The 15,762-nt window shown below is 41.1% G+C and overlaps 1 pseudogene; it reads right to left on the bottom strand.

Moving 5' to 3' along the window:
- Window positions 1-15,051: 15,051 nt before the first annotated feature.
- LOC124729107 lies at window positions 15,052-15,169 on the bottom strand (annotated as a pseudogene).
- Window positions 15,170-15,762: the final 593 nt, after the last annotated feature.

Raw genomic sequence — 15,762 nt, 5'->3', positions numbered from 1 at the left:
AGATAGTGATTGTGAAGTGATAGAAAGTTCTGGCCCTAACCGGCAGACTTTACTAGAAATAGTTGATGTTAATGGGGAGCACGAGCAAGATGCGTCGTGTTTCGTCCCGCAGGAGTTGAATGTTGAAGTAGTAACGGAAAGTTCTGGCCCTAACCGGCAGACTTTACCGAAAGTTGTAATGGTAGAAGTAGCCGACCCATCCGACGCGAACATCCAGTTTAAACATTGCGAGAGTATTAAGGAGAAAGATTACGAAAATTTTAGTGATAGCCGGGCACGATTGGTAGAAAAGCACATAGATTACAGCGTGTATGAGGTTAGAGCTGACATTATACAGTCAGACGATAGCAGTGTGGGTTGCGCAGATCCAGAGGAAGTAATTTCAGATGCTACTGGGCACATTCCTCCAGGTAGATTGGCAGATGAGATCAATCTGACCAATGTGGAATCAACGAAGGTGACAATTAGTGAATTGATAGCAAAGCAACACTCACTAGTTGACGAGTTACAGGAAAAGGTTTCGGTATTGGAGGCGAAGCTACAGACTAACCCTCAGGACAGACGTGTTGAAATTAAAACTGTATGTGAACAGAGGCTGAAAAAGCCGCCAGATAAACCGGATTTAGGATCAAAGCCGGATGGTTTTTTCTGGAATGACCTGGATATAGACGAGGATTTACTGTGGGAAAATAAAGAAACAGTCGAGGACAAGTGTAGACAGATAGTAGTGTCTGTTAATATGCACGACCTACAACTAAACGTGTTGATTGACACCGGTGCAGAATTGAGTGCTGTATCCGGGAAAATATTTGAGTTACTGAAAGACAGACCTGGCATCGTAGTTATGCCAGTAACAGGAGTGAAAATTATCGGTGCTGCTGGGAAGGCCAGTAAACCGGTCACAAAACAGATTTTTGTCAACTTCGAGATATGTGGGGCACGATTTGAACAAGAGTTTGTCGTCGTGCCAGACTTAACTACGGAAGTAATTATCGGGTTAGATTGGCTATTAAAGTACCGTGCAGTGATTAACTGCGAAAGCAAAACTTTGACATGTACGTCCCAAGATAAAACAATAGTAGTTAGTTTTGACGAGGCAGGAGACGGTGTGCATAGGCAATACCAGCCTATACGCATTGTTAACTGGCCCAATGGTATTGACGTAGGTATGAATTTGAACTACTGTAATGTGAGGAATCTCGGGATTGACAAAAGTGTAGAAAGTGAATTGGAAAGTATTGTAGACGGTGTGTGAAACGTAACACACGAACAAAGACGAGGCCGACTGTGCCGTACCTATTGCCATCACAACCATAGGGCATGGGGCAAATATGAAGCAGAATTTAAGAGAATTATGAACACCTTGAGACATGAATCGACGGGATTTTCTCCAGAGGAAATCCTGTTGGATGACAGAAGTAAAAGTTTAGTGGAAGAGATAATCAAATTCCCTCCACGGATTGACATTAGTATTGGTGTGAAAAAAGATCGTTTGCGAGAAGTAATGAAGCTTAAAGCCGATGCTCGCATACGTCGTCATGACGCTAAAGCGCGTTTTGCTAAGTTTGCGATCGGAGACTTAGTACTTGTAAAAGCTCATGAGAAATCGAGCGAGATAGACAATGAAATCTCTAAATTTAAGTTTGTTTATAATGGACCATATAAAGTCATTGGTATACCTCACACAAATGCTTATTGCTTAGAGTATCCAAGCTCTGGAAAGCTATTAGGTATACGAAATATAGTAGATTTGAAATTGTACCAACCTAGGATCGATTAATACCACACAATGGGTAATTTGTACAATATGTAAATATAGAGTGTAAGATTTAAGGTTTGCTAGATTGCCATGCTTTTGACTGACCAAGGTCATTAAAGAAGTTGTAATTAATAAGTAATTAATTTTGATTAATCAATTTAATTTTAATCAATTTAATCATGATCTAATCAACTGAAAAATCCAAGCTGCTAGTTTAAGTTTTCAGCTGAGTCACAGTAGATTAAGCAATGTAAATATGATTTTGTAACTAGCTGTAAGAATTCATGAATATGTGTTTTACTAGTCATTGCCGATGTACTTAGACGCTGTTTTAAGTTTCAGGCTTGTACATGTGTGATGATGGACAGTGTTGAGTTATCCACTGTGATAGTGTTTATGGACTCCTTGAGATTACTCGGGAGTGAGTTTTTCCGAAAGAATTCAGTGAAACGGACGTTCTGGAAACGCCGTCACAAGGGCGAGTGAGATCAAGCGTGCCGCACACGCGGGCGCAACAATACTGGCGAGGCGAGCCGCTGTCGGCTCTTGTGCCGCTGTTGGCTCTTGGGCCGCTGTCGGCATTCTTTGTACTTGCGAGTACGGAAGGCGGAATTGTTTTTCTTCCTGGACAGCTGAAAGAATTCTACTGTCAATATTTATGGTTTTTTCGATCTGATGTGTGTTATTTTCTTGTTTAGCGTTTAATGGACTCCCATGACGAGAATATTAATTATGAAAGGGTTATGTAAAAATGTGTATTCTAAGTAATTAATTATTAATTTGCGTATTTTGATCTACCTGTTTTTATGACCATGTACTCTGATTAATTTTGTAAATAGTATTCCATTTCTTGATACTGTTGGGAATTTTGACAATTTTAGAATAGCTAAACCATTTTCTATGTTTTCTATGAATTTTAATATGTTGTCAACCTGTTTTATTTTGTGCAAGATGACAGAGTGGAATAAGATTAGGAGTGTCTCCACTCAATTATTATGGTCTAAAAATTGATTTATGATTAATTAGACGAATGCTAAATTTTGTTGATGTTTTGAGCATATGCATTTCCGCTGTTTCTTGTTTGGGACATTTTCTGAGTCTGTTTACGTTACACGAACATCCTCAGACAATGTGGGGCACGTGTAACGCCGGAAATGCATATACTCCTATTTCCATCTATTGTACTATTATTTTTTTTCCTTGTTTGTTACCTCAAGATATGACATTTCTGTCTCTTTATATATTGTAATTGTTTTACTGTTTGTATGTATATATTTATGCACTCATGTCGATGTATAATTGGTTTGTTTCGTAAATATTATTTGTATTTTTACGCTGGGTCTTGCCTAGGGAAAACTGCTATCGAACGATTACGTCGATAGGTCGTGTGACGAATCAAAGTGTGTAGGATCTTTGGTAGTGTGAACTCTGCCGCGTGGAGCGCGGGCAGAACAGAGTGAGAGTCTGGCGGGAGTAGCGAGTGGAGCAGGTGTTGTGTGACGCTCCCGCGAGTTGCCGCGCTTTCGGGGTTTGGCAGCATGTAATTGCGCTCGACTCGCGATGATAGTTTCTGACATGGTGTCGCGGACGGGAAGCATTAGCTGGCGCACATCAAGAGCCCGTTTCGCCTGGTGACCGTGTCGAGAAGAAGGCGCGCCAACATCCAGCTTCTGCAACAGCGACGGCCGACAATGAGTGACTGTCGCCACCTCCTCGATCGACGGCTTCAAACCTTCAATCAACCGACAAGGAAGACTGGACGCACGTAAAGTTTTAGAACTGTATGGCAGACCTCAGCTTTTAATCTTGTTCCATTTGTCTCGCAAAATTACAGCAACTTAGCATGAACGTTTGTTGCTCATTGTCCCAATTGCATTACCAAGCAGAGTCCCTTCCTTTTCCGAAATGAACCCGAGTGTCATTGAAATTCAAACGCCAGCATTAAAGTAATATTCTATTTCGCTGCTTTAATTTCAAAGTTCAGTTAAAGTCTCAGAGCTGGCTACAATATTCAGATTACACAAGCACGAATTAAGAGTGCGAGTTTTGTTAGCATATTTTAGCTTACCTGTGACTGCAGCTCAGCTTGGTACGTACTAAATTTTACTATTGTTAATAGTTCAGAATCATTTAATTCAAGTTCAAAGTTAAATATCTTGTTTCTAAATTGCGTAGAGTCAAGTTGCTTTTGAAATGATTGTTGAGGTAGTCCAAGACTAACCGTATTTTACTGGATTTCGATGTGCTTCAGAAAGAAAGCTCACTATTAACTTCAGTCACTAAATTAACTTTCGATTTTCCGGTTTTATTAATTCTTTTGCTAAATTAAGTCAGAGTGTAGCGAAATTTATTACTTCTGACAAACTTTCAGTTTTCACACTACACGTGTCAACCTTCAGTTGCCACGCTTCTAGTGTTAATTATATGTGTAATAACCTTTCTTTTTCAGTTACTATAGTAATTGTCCTTAGGACTGGCGACCGTGATTTCCCCCAAATCTCAAATATCTAATTACCGCTAGTTAATTGTTAACGTAACGGCCGCACATTTACCTTCTTTATTAACTTTACCCCTTTTCAAAATTAATTTCCACCAGTTTCATTTGCATTTTTCCTTTCATTTAGATGTAACCCTTTCCTCCCTCTTTACCGATAGATTAACTTCGGTGATGATTGCTTTTCCCAAATTTCCATTAGGTACACGCGGTTTAATTTTTCACTGTCTTTAAGGTCGATAAGTGAGGGGGGAGGTTACATGTTGTTTAATTTAGCCCGACGTGTATAAGCACTCAGTAAACTAGCTCAGTTCTCTGGGTAGTTACGTAATCGTAGATAATTAATTGTCCTTTTCTCATTTATCCAACTCTAGGCTCGTGAGAAGTCGTGTGCTTATTGCACCAGAGAATATTTGCCAAGTCTGTTCGGCGTATACTACTGTAGTACGTAACTTAATATCGTGGCTTCGTCTCGATTCCCCAATATAAGATAACGAGAGTAGCATCTACAAATGAAATCCTATAATGGAATTGGAATCCTGTGACCAGACCTTTTCTGCCTGGGATGTTATCTGGTGATATGAAGAAAATCTGTAAGTAATATTGTTAAATTATTAGTAGCTGCCTCCGATCTCGTGGGATCTGAAATAAAGTTAATTGTCTTAACCGACGGCACGTCTCGTAGATGAGGTAAAAGAAAAATGTTAAAGGTTCTTCTAAGATGGCGACTAACAATGAAAATTCTTTGTTAAGGCCCATATCTACTTAAGACAATAAAGGTGTCAGATTTACGGTAGAGTGACCACATACACAAACTCTTTTGACAAAATAACCATTGTATTTTTCGGGTTTTAAGTACAACTTTAAAAAAGTCACGGCTGCAAAATACTAACGCGAATTCCTTACAGACGAATGGAAAAACTAGTAGAAGCCTACCTCGGGGAAGATCAGTTTAGATTCCGTAGAAATGTTGGAACACGTGAGGCAATACTGACCCTACGACTTATCTTAGAAAATAGATTAAGGAAAGGCAAACCTACGTTTCTAGCATTTGTAGACTTAGAGAAAGCTTTTGACAATGTTGACTGGAATACTCTATTTCAAATTCTGAAGGTGGCAGGGGTAAAATACAGGGAGCGAAAAGCTATTTACCGATGTTATTCAATCTGTATATTGAGCAAACAGTGAAGAAATCAAAAGAAAAATTCGGAGTAGGTATTAAAATCCATGGAGAAGAAATAAAAACTTTGAGGTTCGCCGATGACTTGTAATTCTGTCAGAGACAGCAAAGGACTTGGAAGAGCAGCTGAACGGAATGGACAGTGTCTTGAAAGGAGGGTATAAGGTGAACATCAACAAAAGCAAAACGAGGATAATGGAATGTAGTCGAATTAAGTCGGGTGATGCCGAGGGAATTAGATTAGGAAATGAGACACTTAAAGTAGTAAAGGAGTTTTGCTATTTGGGGAGCAAAATAACTGATGATGGTCGAATTAGAGAGGATATAAAATGTAGACTGGCAATGGCAAGAAAGCATTTCTGAAGAAGAGAAATTTGTTAACATCGAGTATAGAATTGTCAGGAAGTCGTTACTGAAAGTATTTGTATGGAGTGTAGCCATTTATGTAAGTGAAACATAGACGATAAATAGTTTGGACAAGAAGAGAATAGAAGCTTTCGAAATGTGGTGCTACAGAAGAATGCTGAAGATTAGATGGGTAGATCACATAACCGGTGAGGAAGTACTGAATAGGATTGGGGAGAAGTTTGTGGCACAACTTGACTAGAAGAAGGGATCGGTTCGTAGGACATGTTCTGAGGCATCAAGGATTCACCAATTTGGTATTGGAGGGCAGCGTGGAGGGTAAAAATCGTAGAGGGAGACCAAGAGATGAATACACCAAACAGATACAGAAGGATGTAGGTTGTAGTAGGTACTGGGAGATGAAGAAGCTTGCACAGGATGGAGTAGCATGGAGAGCTGCATCAAACCAGTCTCAGGACTGAAGACCACAACAACAACAATAAGTACAACTTACATTATCAGCAGGTACAGCAAGATGAGCTTAACACAAACTCCGAATCCAAGCAGATAAGATAAGCGAATGACAAAAAAAAGATAGCTCATGCATATAAGCGCAAGAGTCCATGGAATAACATGTCCATTGTAGTTCTATCTCTTCTTCTTTGGCGTACTTGTCGATTATTTATAAAATCTATCGTAATATTTAGTTTACATTCTTTTTAACCCCTAGTCCACCCAGGAGAAACAGTACACTGGACACCTGTTAGTAGGCATTAATGTAGGGTGTGTTCATCTTACGCCTTTTTGGCTGGATGAAAGCTGCTGGGGACACTTGCAGTAAGAAGTCTGAATATCTGCAGGAGAATGGCACGCCACTCTTCCTCAAGAGCCAAACATGATAGTGATGTTCGACTCTGGGGTTTGGAGCGAATCCGTCGTTCTGACTCATCCCAAAGGCGTTCCATTGGTTTCAGGTCGAGACTCTGGGCAGGAGAGTCATTTCATGAATGTTTCTGTCCGCAAACCATTACCTCAGACGTAATGCTTCATCACTGGTTGCACTGTCATGCACAAACAAACAGCCATCGTCTCCGAACTGGCCCTCTACTTTACCCGCTACATAGTGTTGTAGAATTTGTTCATATGCTTCTGCATTTAGCATTTTCTTAAGCGCAATAAGAGAACCACACGCTATCTACGGAAAACACCTCATAAAGTTCTCGGGGCATTCGCCAAACCTAAACTCTTCCACCTTATTACCACAGCATATAGCGTGATTCATCATTGCAAATGACTCGTTTCTGGCCATCCATTGTCCAGTGGCGTCTCTTTTTACACGACCTCAAGTATCGCTTAGTAGTGACTACAGAAATGTGTGGCTTACGAGGAGCTGTTCGACTATTGTACCCCATTCGTTTTAACTCCCTACGCAAATTCATTGTGGCAGCTGGTCTACTGGTAGCACTATGGAATAAACGAGTGATTCTTCCGATAATTTTGTGAGATTTCATGCATCCACGCTCCGCAATGATCGACGGTCCCTGTCCGACAGTATATAAGAACTGTCTGGTCTTCGTTTAGCTATAGTTATTCTTTCGCGTTTCCACTTCACAATGGCATCACCAACAGACAACTTGGGCAGCTTTAGAAGGGCTGAAATGTCGCATGATGGATTTGTTACTCAGGTGACGTACAGTGAAGTCTCTGAGCTCTCCTGAGCGGCCAATCCTGCTGTTACTGCCTTTCTACTGGCAACGCAAAACTCCCTGCCTCCTTTTATGCTGGAGGGGCTGCTTTTCGTGGCATCTAGTGGTCAGTTCCGAAATGCTTACAATGTCCATATATTTTTGCTCAGATAACGTAGAGGTCTTTAGTGACATTGTGTAAGTTCTGGCCGGCCGCTGTGACCGAGTGGTTCAAGGCGCTTCATTCCGGAACCGCGCTGCTGCTGCGGTCGCAGGTTCGAATCCTGCCTCGGGCATGGTTGTGTGTGGTGTCCTTAGGTTAGTTAGGTTTAAGTAGTTCTAAGTCTAGGGGACTGATGACCTCAGATGTTAAGTCCCATAGTGCTCAGAGCCATTTGAACCATTTTCTAAGTTCTGACTCGGTGCGGGTGAGGCACAGTATCGGCCCAGCCTTCTTTGAAGGAATTGCACCGGCATTGGCCAGAAGTATTTCAAGGAAACCGTAAAAGACCTGGTTCAAGATGGCTGGATCGGAATTTGAAATCTCTCACCTCGAAATGGAAGCCCATGAGCATACAGGTTTTTTGGATACAAAAACTATGCAGTGTCAGTATTGCGCAGAACGATATTTAACTGACGTGATAGTTGTGACTCGTTAAAAAAAAATTTGAAAATAAATGTCCCTTTCAGTAACTAAAATTTTGTGACGGTCTGACACTGAGTGCAGTTGCCGTTACTTTTTATAAAGAGATATAACACATTTAAGAAGTCCGTAGTCGTTCTCTGTCTGCTAAATATAACTTCATCTCCCTTACTTTACTTTTGCCATGTGACCTACATGTATATATATTTACGTGTTTGTGGTAGCTTTGTTATTATCTGTTGAACGAAAATAGGTTTAAGATATTTTCTTATTTCACATCCCTGTGGACCATTTCATTAAGGTCTGTTGAAGGTAGGTAGAATGGCATATTTCTTTCTCTTTTCGTAAATATGTATTACGTATTGTTGTTTTATCATATGTTCTACGTCCTTGAATATCTCTAATCTAATGTATTTCCAAGGTGGATGGGAAATCTCACGGCAGGAGAAAAACTATTTCTGACTCCTTCTCGAATATTCATGAAAAAGATTTTAGGGACATATCAACATAGGAAATTTCGCTCTCTTTGTGTTACCTGCTAAAGGCAATACATAATGTGGCAAGTACAGAGACATGTTTGGTGACATATGGTCAGAACGCGATGAGTACACACACACGCTCATTCTGATGATAAGGAACTCTGCGTCCCCAGCTCGCCTCGCCTTCGGCAATCAACATTGTTTCCATTATCGAGATTCAAACAATGCAGTTCTGCGATCGATCACCAGCAACACTTCAACATCAGTCGCTAATCCTGTGTTTATCTACATGAAACTAAGCAGACTGAAAATTAAACACTCCCTAGTGTGAATAGTAAACGATTTTCACCTGAAAATACCATTTTCAGAGGTGAAACAGCGTTTTTCAGATACAATATGAAATCTAAACAGTAATATTGGTAACGATGTGCTTGGCTTTCATGACTTACTGAATGTGCTTCCTCGGAGCGTAACTCAGTTTGTGAGCTCGTTCACGCGCGTTAGCGCCGTGGTTATTTCGCAGTTATTTGTATCTGATTGTGCCTGTTCCCAAGTAAACTGCTTAGCCGCCAAGCCATTCACAGTGTAGTCTCGTACCACGGATACTGCCGAACTGGAATTGAGTTTTCACCGAGCGTCTATTGCATCCCTTCTCGCCATGCAAGGCCTCCAGCTTCTGAAACAAGCTGCACACTGCTTGTTTCCCTGTGGCACGCGAGACATTTTAATGTGGCAGACGCTTCGAAGAGCTATAAGCTTCCAAATGATCTCACAGCAGTCAACTCAGAATATGCCAAAGCTGACTAAAGCTTGCCATATACTACAAATTAACCCTTTCATAGTGAAAATTTATTTTGCACATATTTGAAAAATAAAAAGTAAAAAACTATCCTCCTTTTTGATAAATAATACACTTTCACTGTGTCCATGTGTCCTACGAACCTACCTACGTCCATGTTTTCCTGTGGACCAAGGACATTTAGAGTTAATTTTTTAATTTTAGAATGATTTTATCAGGACTTCACTTGTGGAAAAAGTATAAAAAATCAGTACCGAAACACATTTATTCTCCTGACAATGAGGAAAAATGAAACACTGCACACGAGTTTTCAACATAATTTTTTTAGATGGCTTTGACGTACCACACACACCGCAATTTTCTACATCCCATGAAGTTTACTGGAGCATTTATGTCGCACTACATTCAGCTTTTGTATAAACCAGCAGAAATACTAAGGTACTTCGTAATATTTCAAAACAGTGTCTAATAAGTATAAGAAAATACAGTCATTTACTTCAGACATACTTGGAATGGAGAAGATGGTGATCTGATCTGACTTTCGTCAAACAGACGCTCTGTGCCACTTATAAACACACTCATACCCGTTTGATCACACACATATTTCTATATATCGACCGGCCGGTGTGGCCGAGCGGTTCTAGGCGCTACAGTCTGGAACCGCGCGACCGCTACGGTCGCAGGTTCGAATCCTGCCTCGGGCATGGAGGTGTGTGATGTCCGTAGGTTATTTAGGTTTAAGTAGTTCTAAGTTCTAGGGGACTGATGACCTCAGAAGTTAAGTCCCATAGTGCTCAGAGCCATTTGAACCATTTTTTCTATATATCCATCCCACAGTCCGTAGTATTTTCTCCAAGTTCCAAAAGCACCTCGCTGGATTCTGTCATTCGACAGTTGTGAGATACAGGCGTATCAATGCTCAGTGGGACATACGTATCCCATCAACCACTCAAGTGTTAAGAAATAAAAATTGGCTTAAGGGTGAAAATACCTTGTAGGAAAATGAACAAATCCGAGTATATAACGCAGTAGAAAATGCAGCTTGTTATCCATGCTTGTGTCGGGCTAATTGTAAGAAGAACTTGGCTACAGTTGTATTTATATTTGTTTACTACTGTGAATCATTTCGGAAGCATATGTCTTTAACTATCCTATTACTTTCAAGTACTTTAACACTATTTTTCTTACGCTAACTTCTTTATCTGAATCGCATGAAGCGGTACTAGGGCCGCTGTCGGAAAGAGTGGCTCTCAAATCACTCATGAGCCATTCGGATTCAGGTTTCCCATGGATTTCCTAAATCGTTCAAGGCGAGTTCCGGAATGGCATATTTGAGAACACGACCGATTCCCTCCCAAGCCGGTGTCTATTCTGTGCTTGTGCTCCAATGACTTCGTCGTCAACGGGGTGTACAAACTCTGCCATTAAGAGTCCACGGGAAATCCATTATCTTGACGCTGATAGTCAATCCCAGAAGTACTACTTTCGATAAAAGTTGTAGATAGAGTAGGAGGCAATCAAGAACTGATCGTGGTTTTCCTAAGTCCCATTTGGTTACTATATTCCTTTGTATCTTTCGCCAGTATACATAACTGTATTAAATTAATTTCACTGAGTCACGAAGACTGTCCCACATGGAACAGCTAGCTGATTGTGCATTAGTGGAGAACAGTAGAAACATAACTGCAACCGGAAATTTCTAGCCGTAACACTAAATGGTATAAGTACAGTCGAAACGCTTTCCGTCCGAAATACGATCCATTGTGGAGCTCGGTATACTTCAACCATATAAAAATTAGCGGGTGTGCCATATGGGTACCCATCTAGAACAGGGGCGTTGGAGCTATTTTTAATTTATTAATTTATCCATGTTAATGGTGGTACAACTCTTTAACTGTAGACTGAAATTGCTTGAGGGAATAATAGATGCCAGACTCTTTTTACGTATAGCTTCATTTCGTGTAATGACGCATTTTCGGCTTTCATCGATCTTCGATTTGTATTACACACTTATATCTTCGTCTGTATAATGCTTTCATCGATTGAATTTTGAATGCTGCAGCTGCCTTTTGTTGTGTAATTCTCAACTTCTTTTTCCGTCTTCATTTGCAATTGGATAAAGGAGCTACAAATTATATAACAAAAGGTAGCAACGTTCAAAATGCAATCGATGAAAACATTATACTGTCGAAGATCTAAACGTATTATGCAAGTTGAAGACTGGTGAGAGCCCGTAAAATAAACGTTTGCATATCGACGGGCTCGTTACCGTATTTCTTCAAACAATTTTGATTTATTTCTCGGATAACACGTTCAAGACCAAAATTTAAAGAGCTTGCGTGTATTTGTATATATTTCTATGTCTATCAAGTGTACGTGTTTAGTGTACATACCTTCGAAGTTTCCTTTATTTTTATTTTTTTTATCTCATAATGTTTAACACCGGTATTCTCTAACACTTAAACTGCCTAAGAGTAACCAATTACGGGAGAACACATACCGTAAGCATAACGGATATTTCACTGAAGGTACGGAGAATCAACAGTTACTGTTGTTGTTGTTGTGGTCTTCAGTCCAGAGACTGGTTTGATGCAGCTCTCCATGCTACTCTATCCTGTGCAAGCTTCTTCATCTCCCAGTACCTACTGCAACCTACATCCTTCTGAATCTGTTTAGTGTATTCATCTCTTGGTCTCTCTCTGCGATTTTTACCCTCCACGCTGCCCTCCAATACTAAATTGGTGATCCCTTGATGCCTCAGAATATGCCCAACCAGCCAATCCCTTCTTTTAGTCAAGTTGTGCCACAAATTTCTCTTCTCTCCAATTATATTCAATACCTCCTCATTAGTTATATGATCTACTCATCTAATCTTCAGCATTCTTCTGTAGCACCACATTTCGAAAGCTTCTATTCTCTTCTTGTCTAAACTATTTATCGTCCATGTTTCACTTCCATACATGGCTACACTCCATACAAATACTTTCACAAACGACTTCCTGACACTTAAATCTATACTCGATGTTAACAAATTTCTCTTCACCAGAAACGCTTTCCTTGCCATTGCCAGTCTACATTTTATATCCTCTCTACTTCGACCATCATCAGTTATTTTGCTCCCCACATAACAAAACTCCTTTACTACTTTAAGTGTCTCATTTCCTAATCTAATTCCCGCAGCATCAACCGATTTAATTCGACTACATTTCATTATCCTCGTTTTACTTTTGTTGATGTTCATCTTATATCCTCCTTTCAAGACACTGTCCATCCCGTTCAACTGCTCTTCCAGGTCCTTTGCTGTCTCTGACAGAATTACAATGTCGTCGGCGAACCTCAAAGTTTTTATTTCTTCTCCATGGATTTTAATTCGTACTCCGAATTTTTCTTTTGTTTCCTTTACTACTTGCTCAGTATACAGATTGAATAACATCGGGGATAGGCTACAACCCTGTCTCACTCCCTTCCCAACCACTGCTTCCCTTTCATGCCCCTCGACTCTTATAACTGCCATCTGGTTTCTGCACAAATTGTAAATAGCCTTTCGTTCCCTGTGTTTTACCCCTGCCACCCTCAAAATTTGAAAGAGAGTATTCCAGTCAACATTGTCAAAAGCTTTCTCTAAGTCTACAAATGCTAGAAACGTAGGTTTGTCTTTCCTTGAACCATTTTCTAAGATAAGTCGTAGGGTCAGTATTGCCTCACGTGCTCCAATATTTCTACGGAATCGAAACTTATCTTCCCCTAGGTCGGCTTCTACCAGTTTTTCCATTCGTCTGTAAACAATTCGTTTTAGTATTTTGCAGCCGTGGCTTTATTAAATTGATAGTTCGGTAATTTTCACATCTGTCAACACCTGCTTTCTTTGGGATTGGAATTATTATACGTTTCATTGTAGCCGCAGCGGCTGTTCTCGATAAATGGAGACAGTGAAATAAATGGAGAACTTAATAATGAAATACATCTAGCGTCTGTTATAGCTGTTTTTTACGCTAATGTACATTTCGAAGACGCAGCTTTATTAACAGACCTTCAGAGATACGCGTTTCCGGCGTGTTGACATAAAATGAAGTTGCTGACGTAAATACGTAAGTCTTGCTAATGAAGCTGTGATTCGAAACACACTTGCCAGTTCCTTCAGTTTCCGTCTTGAAAGAAAATACTTCGAATCGTTAGTTTGGCTCTCGGAAACTAGTAAAGCTTTCGAATCAGTACCCCTGCAGGAGAGCATCCACGGCTCCAATATCCGAGAAGGGCTGCCAATCGAGCCTACGAATTTGATATTCCCCAAGCAACTTCATGAAAGTGTTTTTACATTTAGGTTTCTCAGCCAGTAATGATCCATTGGTCATTCGCTGATCCTGTTAATACCACTCCGCTGTAAAGTGCTGCCTTCTGCAGCTCATTAAACAAGTTTACTTTCAGACGTCGCTGCATTACACCTCCAATTCCATGGAAGACACCAGCCCTTAAGCCAGCTTAGTACGTACCATACACTAACCACTTAGCTGTATCGTGGAACGATCAGCCCGGCAGGTCTAGAGTGGACAAAGCTCCCTCCCAAAGGAGATCGGATGCCAACTCTGCCGTCCCTAATAGCCAAGGGGACTGTCCAATGGCGTGCCCCTATCCTTTTAAAGCCCATCCATGGTTTTAAAATAAAAAAAAAACATTTATTTATATATAATGATTTTAATATGGTAACTGGACTGTGATATACAGTAAAGGAACAGCAAAGTTCCAGCTGTTGAACTATTCACTTATCTTTGTATTCAATGCAAGTATGCATGTTTCTGTCATATATAATATATGTGATACACCGAGCGAGGTGGCGCAGTGGTTAGCAACTGGACTCGCATTCGGGAGGACGACGGTTCAATCCCGCGTCCGGCCATCCTGATTTAGGTTTTCCGTGATTTCCCTGAATCACTCCAGGCAAATGCCGGGGTGGTTCCTCTGAAAGGACACGGCCGACATCCTTCCCTAATCCGATGAGACCGATGACCACGCTGTCAGGTCTCCTTCCCCAAACAACCAACCAACCAACCATATATGATACTATCATGTTTAAAGTGATAGTGTAAACAAATGTGCAGGGAAGAGCACATGCAACTAATGGCAGCATGCAGCGCTTTTCTCGGCGCTACTTTCCTTGTAAGTACAATTTACTCATAAAAATACATGTTTTGTAACTTTAAAAGTGGTTTATAGAAAAATCAGTTTTATGACCACAAAAGACGTAACATAACCAACCTTGCATTTGGTTTGCTGCTATGAAAAGAAGTCTGTGCTCTTCATGAACACTAGCAATATAATTACTCAATTCTCCGTCTGAAGAAAATGGCGTGAAACGAAACGCATAGCGGAAAAGTAAGTGACCGTCGCATTAACTGTTGCATTTATCTTTATCAACAGTCGGAGCCCTCCTCATACTGTCCTCTATGGTCGAAATATTCAACCTTAAGACACCAAGGAGTTAGCACTCCGTCTGCAGGCCACAAATGGCCCATTCGACCGCCGCCTCATCCTCAGCTGAGAATGCGGTGGGGCGTGGGGCCAACACGCTGCTCTCCTGGTCGTTATGATGGTATTCTTTGACCGGAGCCGCAACTATTCGGTAGAGTAGCTCCTCAATTGGCATCACGAGGCTGAGTGCACCGCGAAAAATGGCAACAGCGCTTGGCGGCTCGGATGGTTACCTATCCAAGTGCCGGCCACGCCCGACAGCGCTTAACTTCGGTGATCTGACGGGAACCGGTGTATCCACTGCGGCAAGGCCGTTGCCCACGCCTAGAAGTAACCGCCCAGAAATACTCAAATTGGAATGTCCACACAAAATGAACTGTAGGAAAATCAGATGTCAAGTTGAGGTTCTTTAGGAGAATATTAAGAAAATTTAATTCATCCGCAAAAAAATACTGAACAGGGCTCACTAGTCCGGGACCCTTACCCAGGTGGATTAACAGAAGAGATAGAGATACAGTAGAAGCAAAGAAGAGTGGCTCGTTTCGTCACGGGATCATTTAACAATCCCGAAATCATTACGGAGATGCTCAACAAACTCCAGTGGCAGACGGTACAAGAGAGGAGTTGTGTCACACGGGGAGTTTTACGGTTGAAAATACGAGCCTTCATCTGGATAACAGTCCTCCAACATAAATCTCGCAAAATCACCACGGCCGGCCGCGGTGGTCTAGCAGTTCTAGGCGCTCAGTCCGAAACCGCGCGACTGCTACGGTCGCAGGTTCGAATCCTGCCTCGGGCATGGATGTGTGTGATGTCCTTAGGTTCGTTAGGTTTAAGTAGTTCTAAGTTCTAGGGGACTGATGACCACAGATTTCAAGTCCCATAGTGCTCAGAGCCATTTGAACCATTTGA

Source organism: Schistocerca piceifrons, chromosome 1 (genome assembly GCF_021461385.2).
Source record: "Schistocerca piceifrons isolate TAMUIC-IGC-003096 chromosome 1, iqSchPice1.1, whole genome shotgun sequence".
Classification (NCBI taxonomy): Eukaryota; Metazoa; Arthropoda; class Insecta; order Orthoptera; family Acrididae; genus Schistocerca; species Schistocerca piceifrons.
Note: the sequence above shows the minus strand (reverse complement) of the source record. Positions and strands in the feature narration are given on the sequence as shown.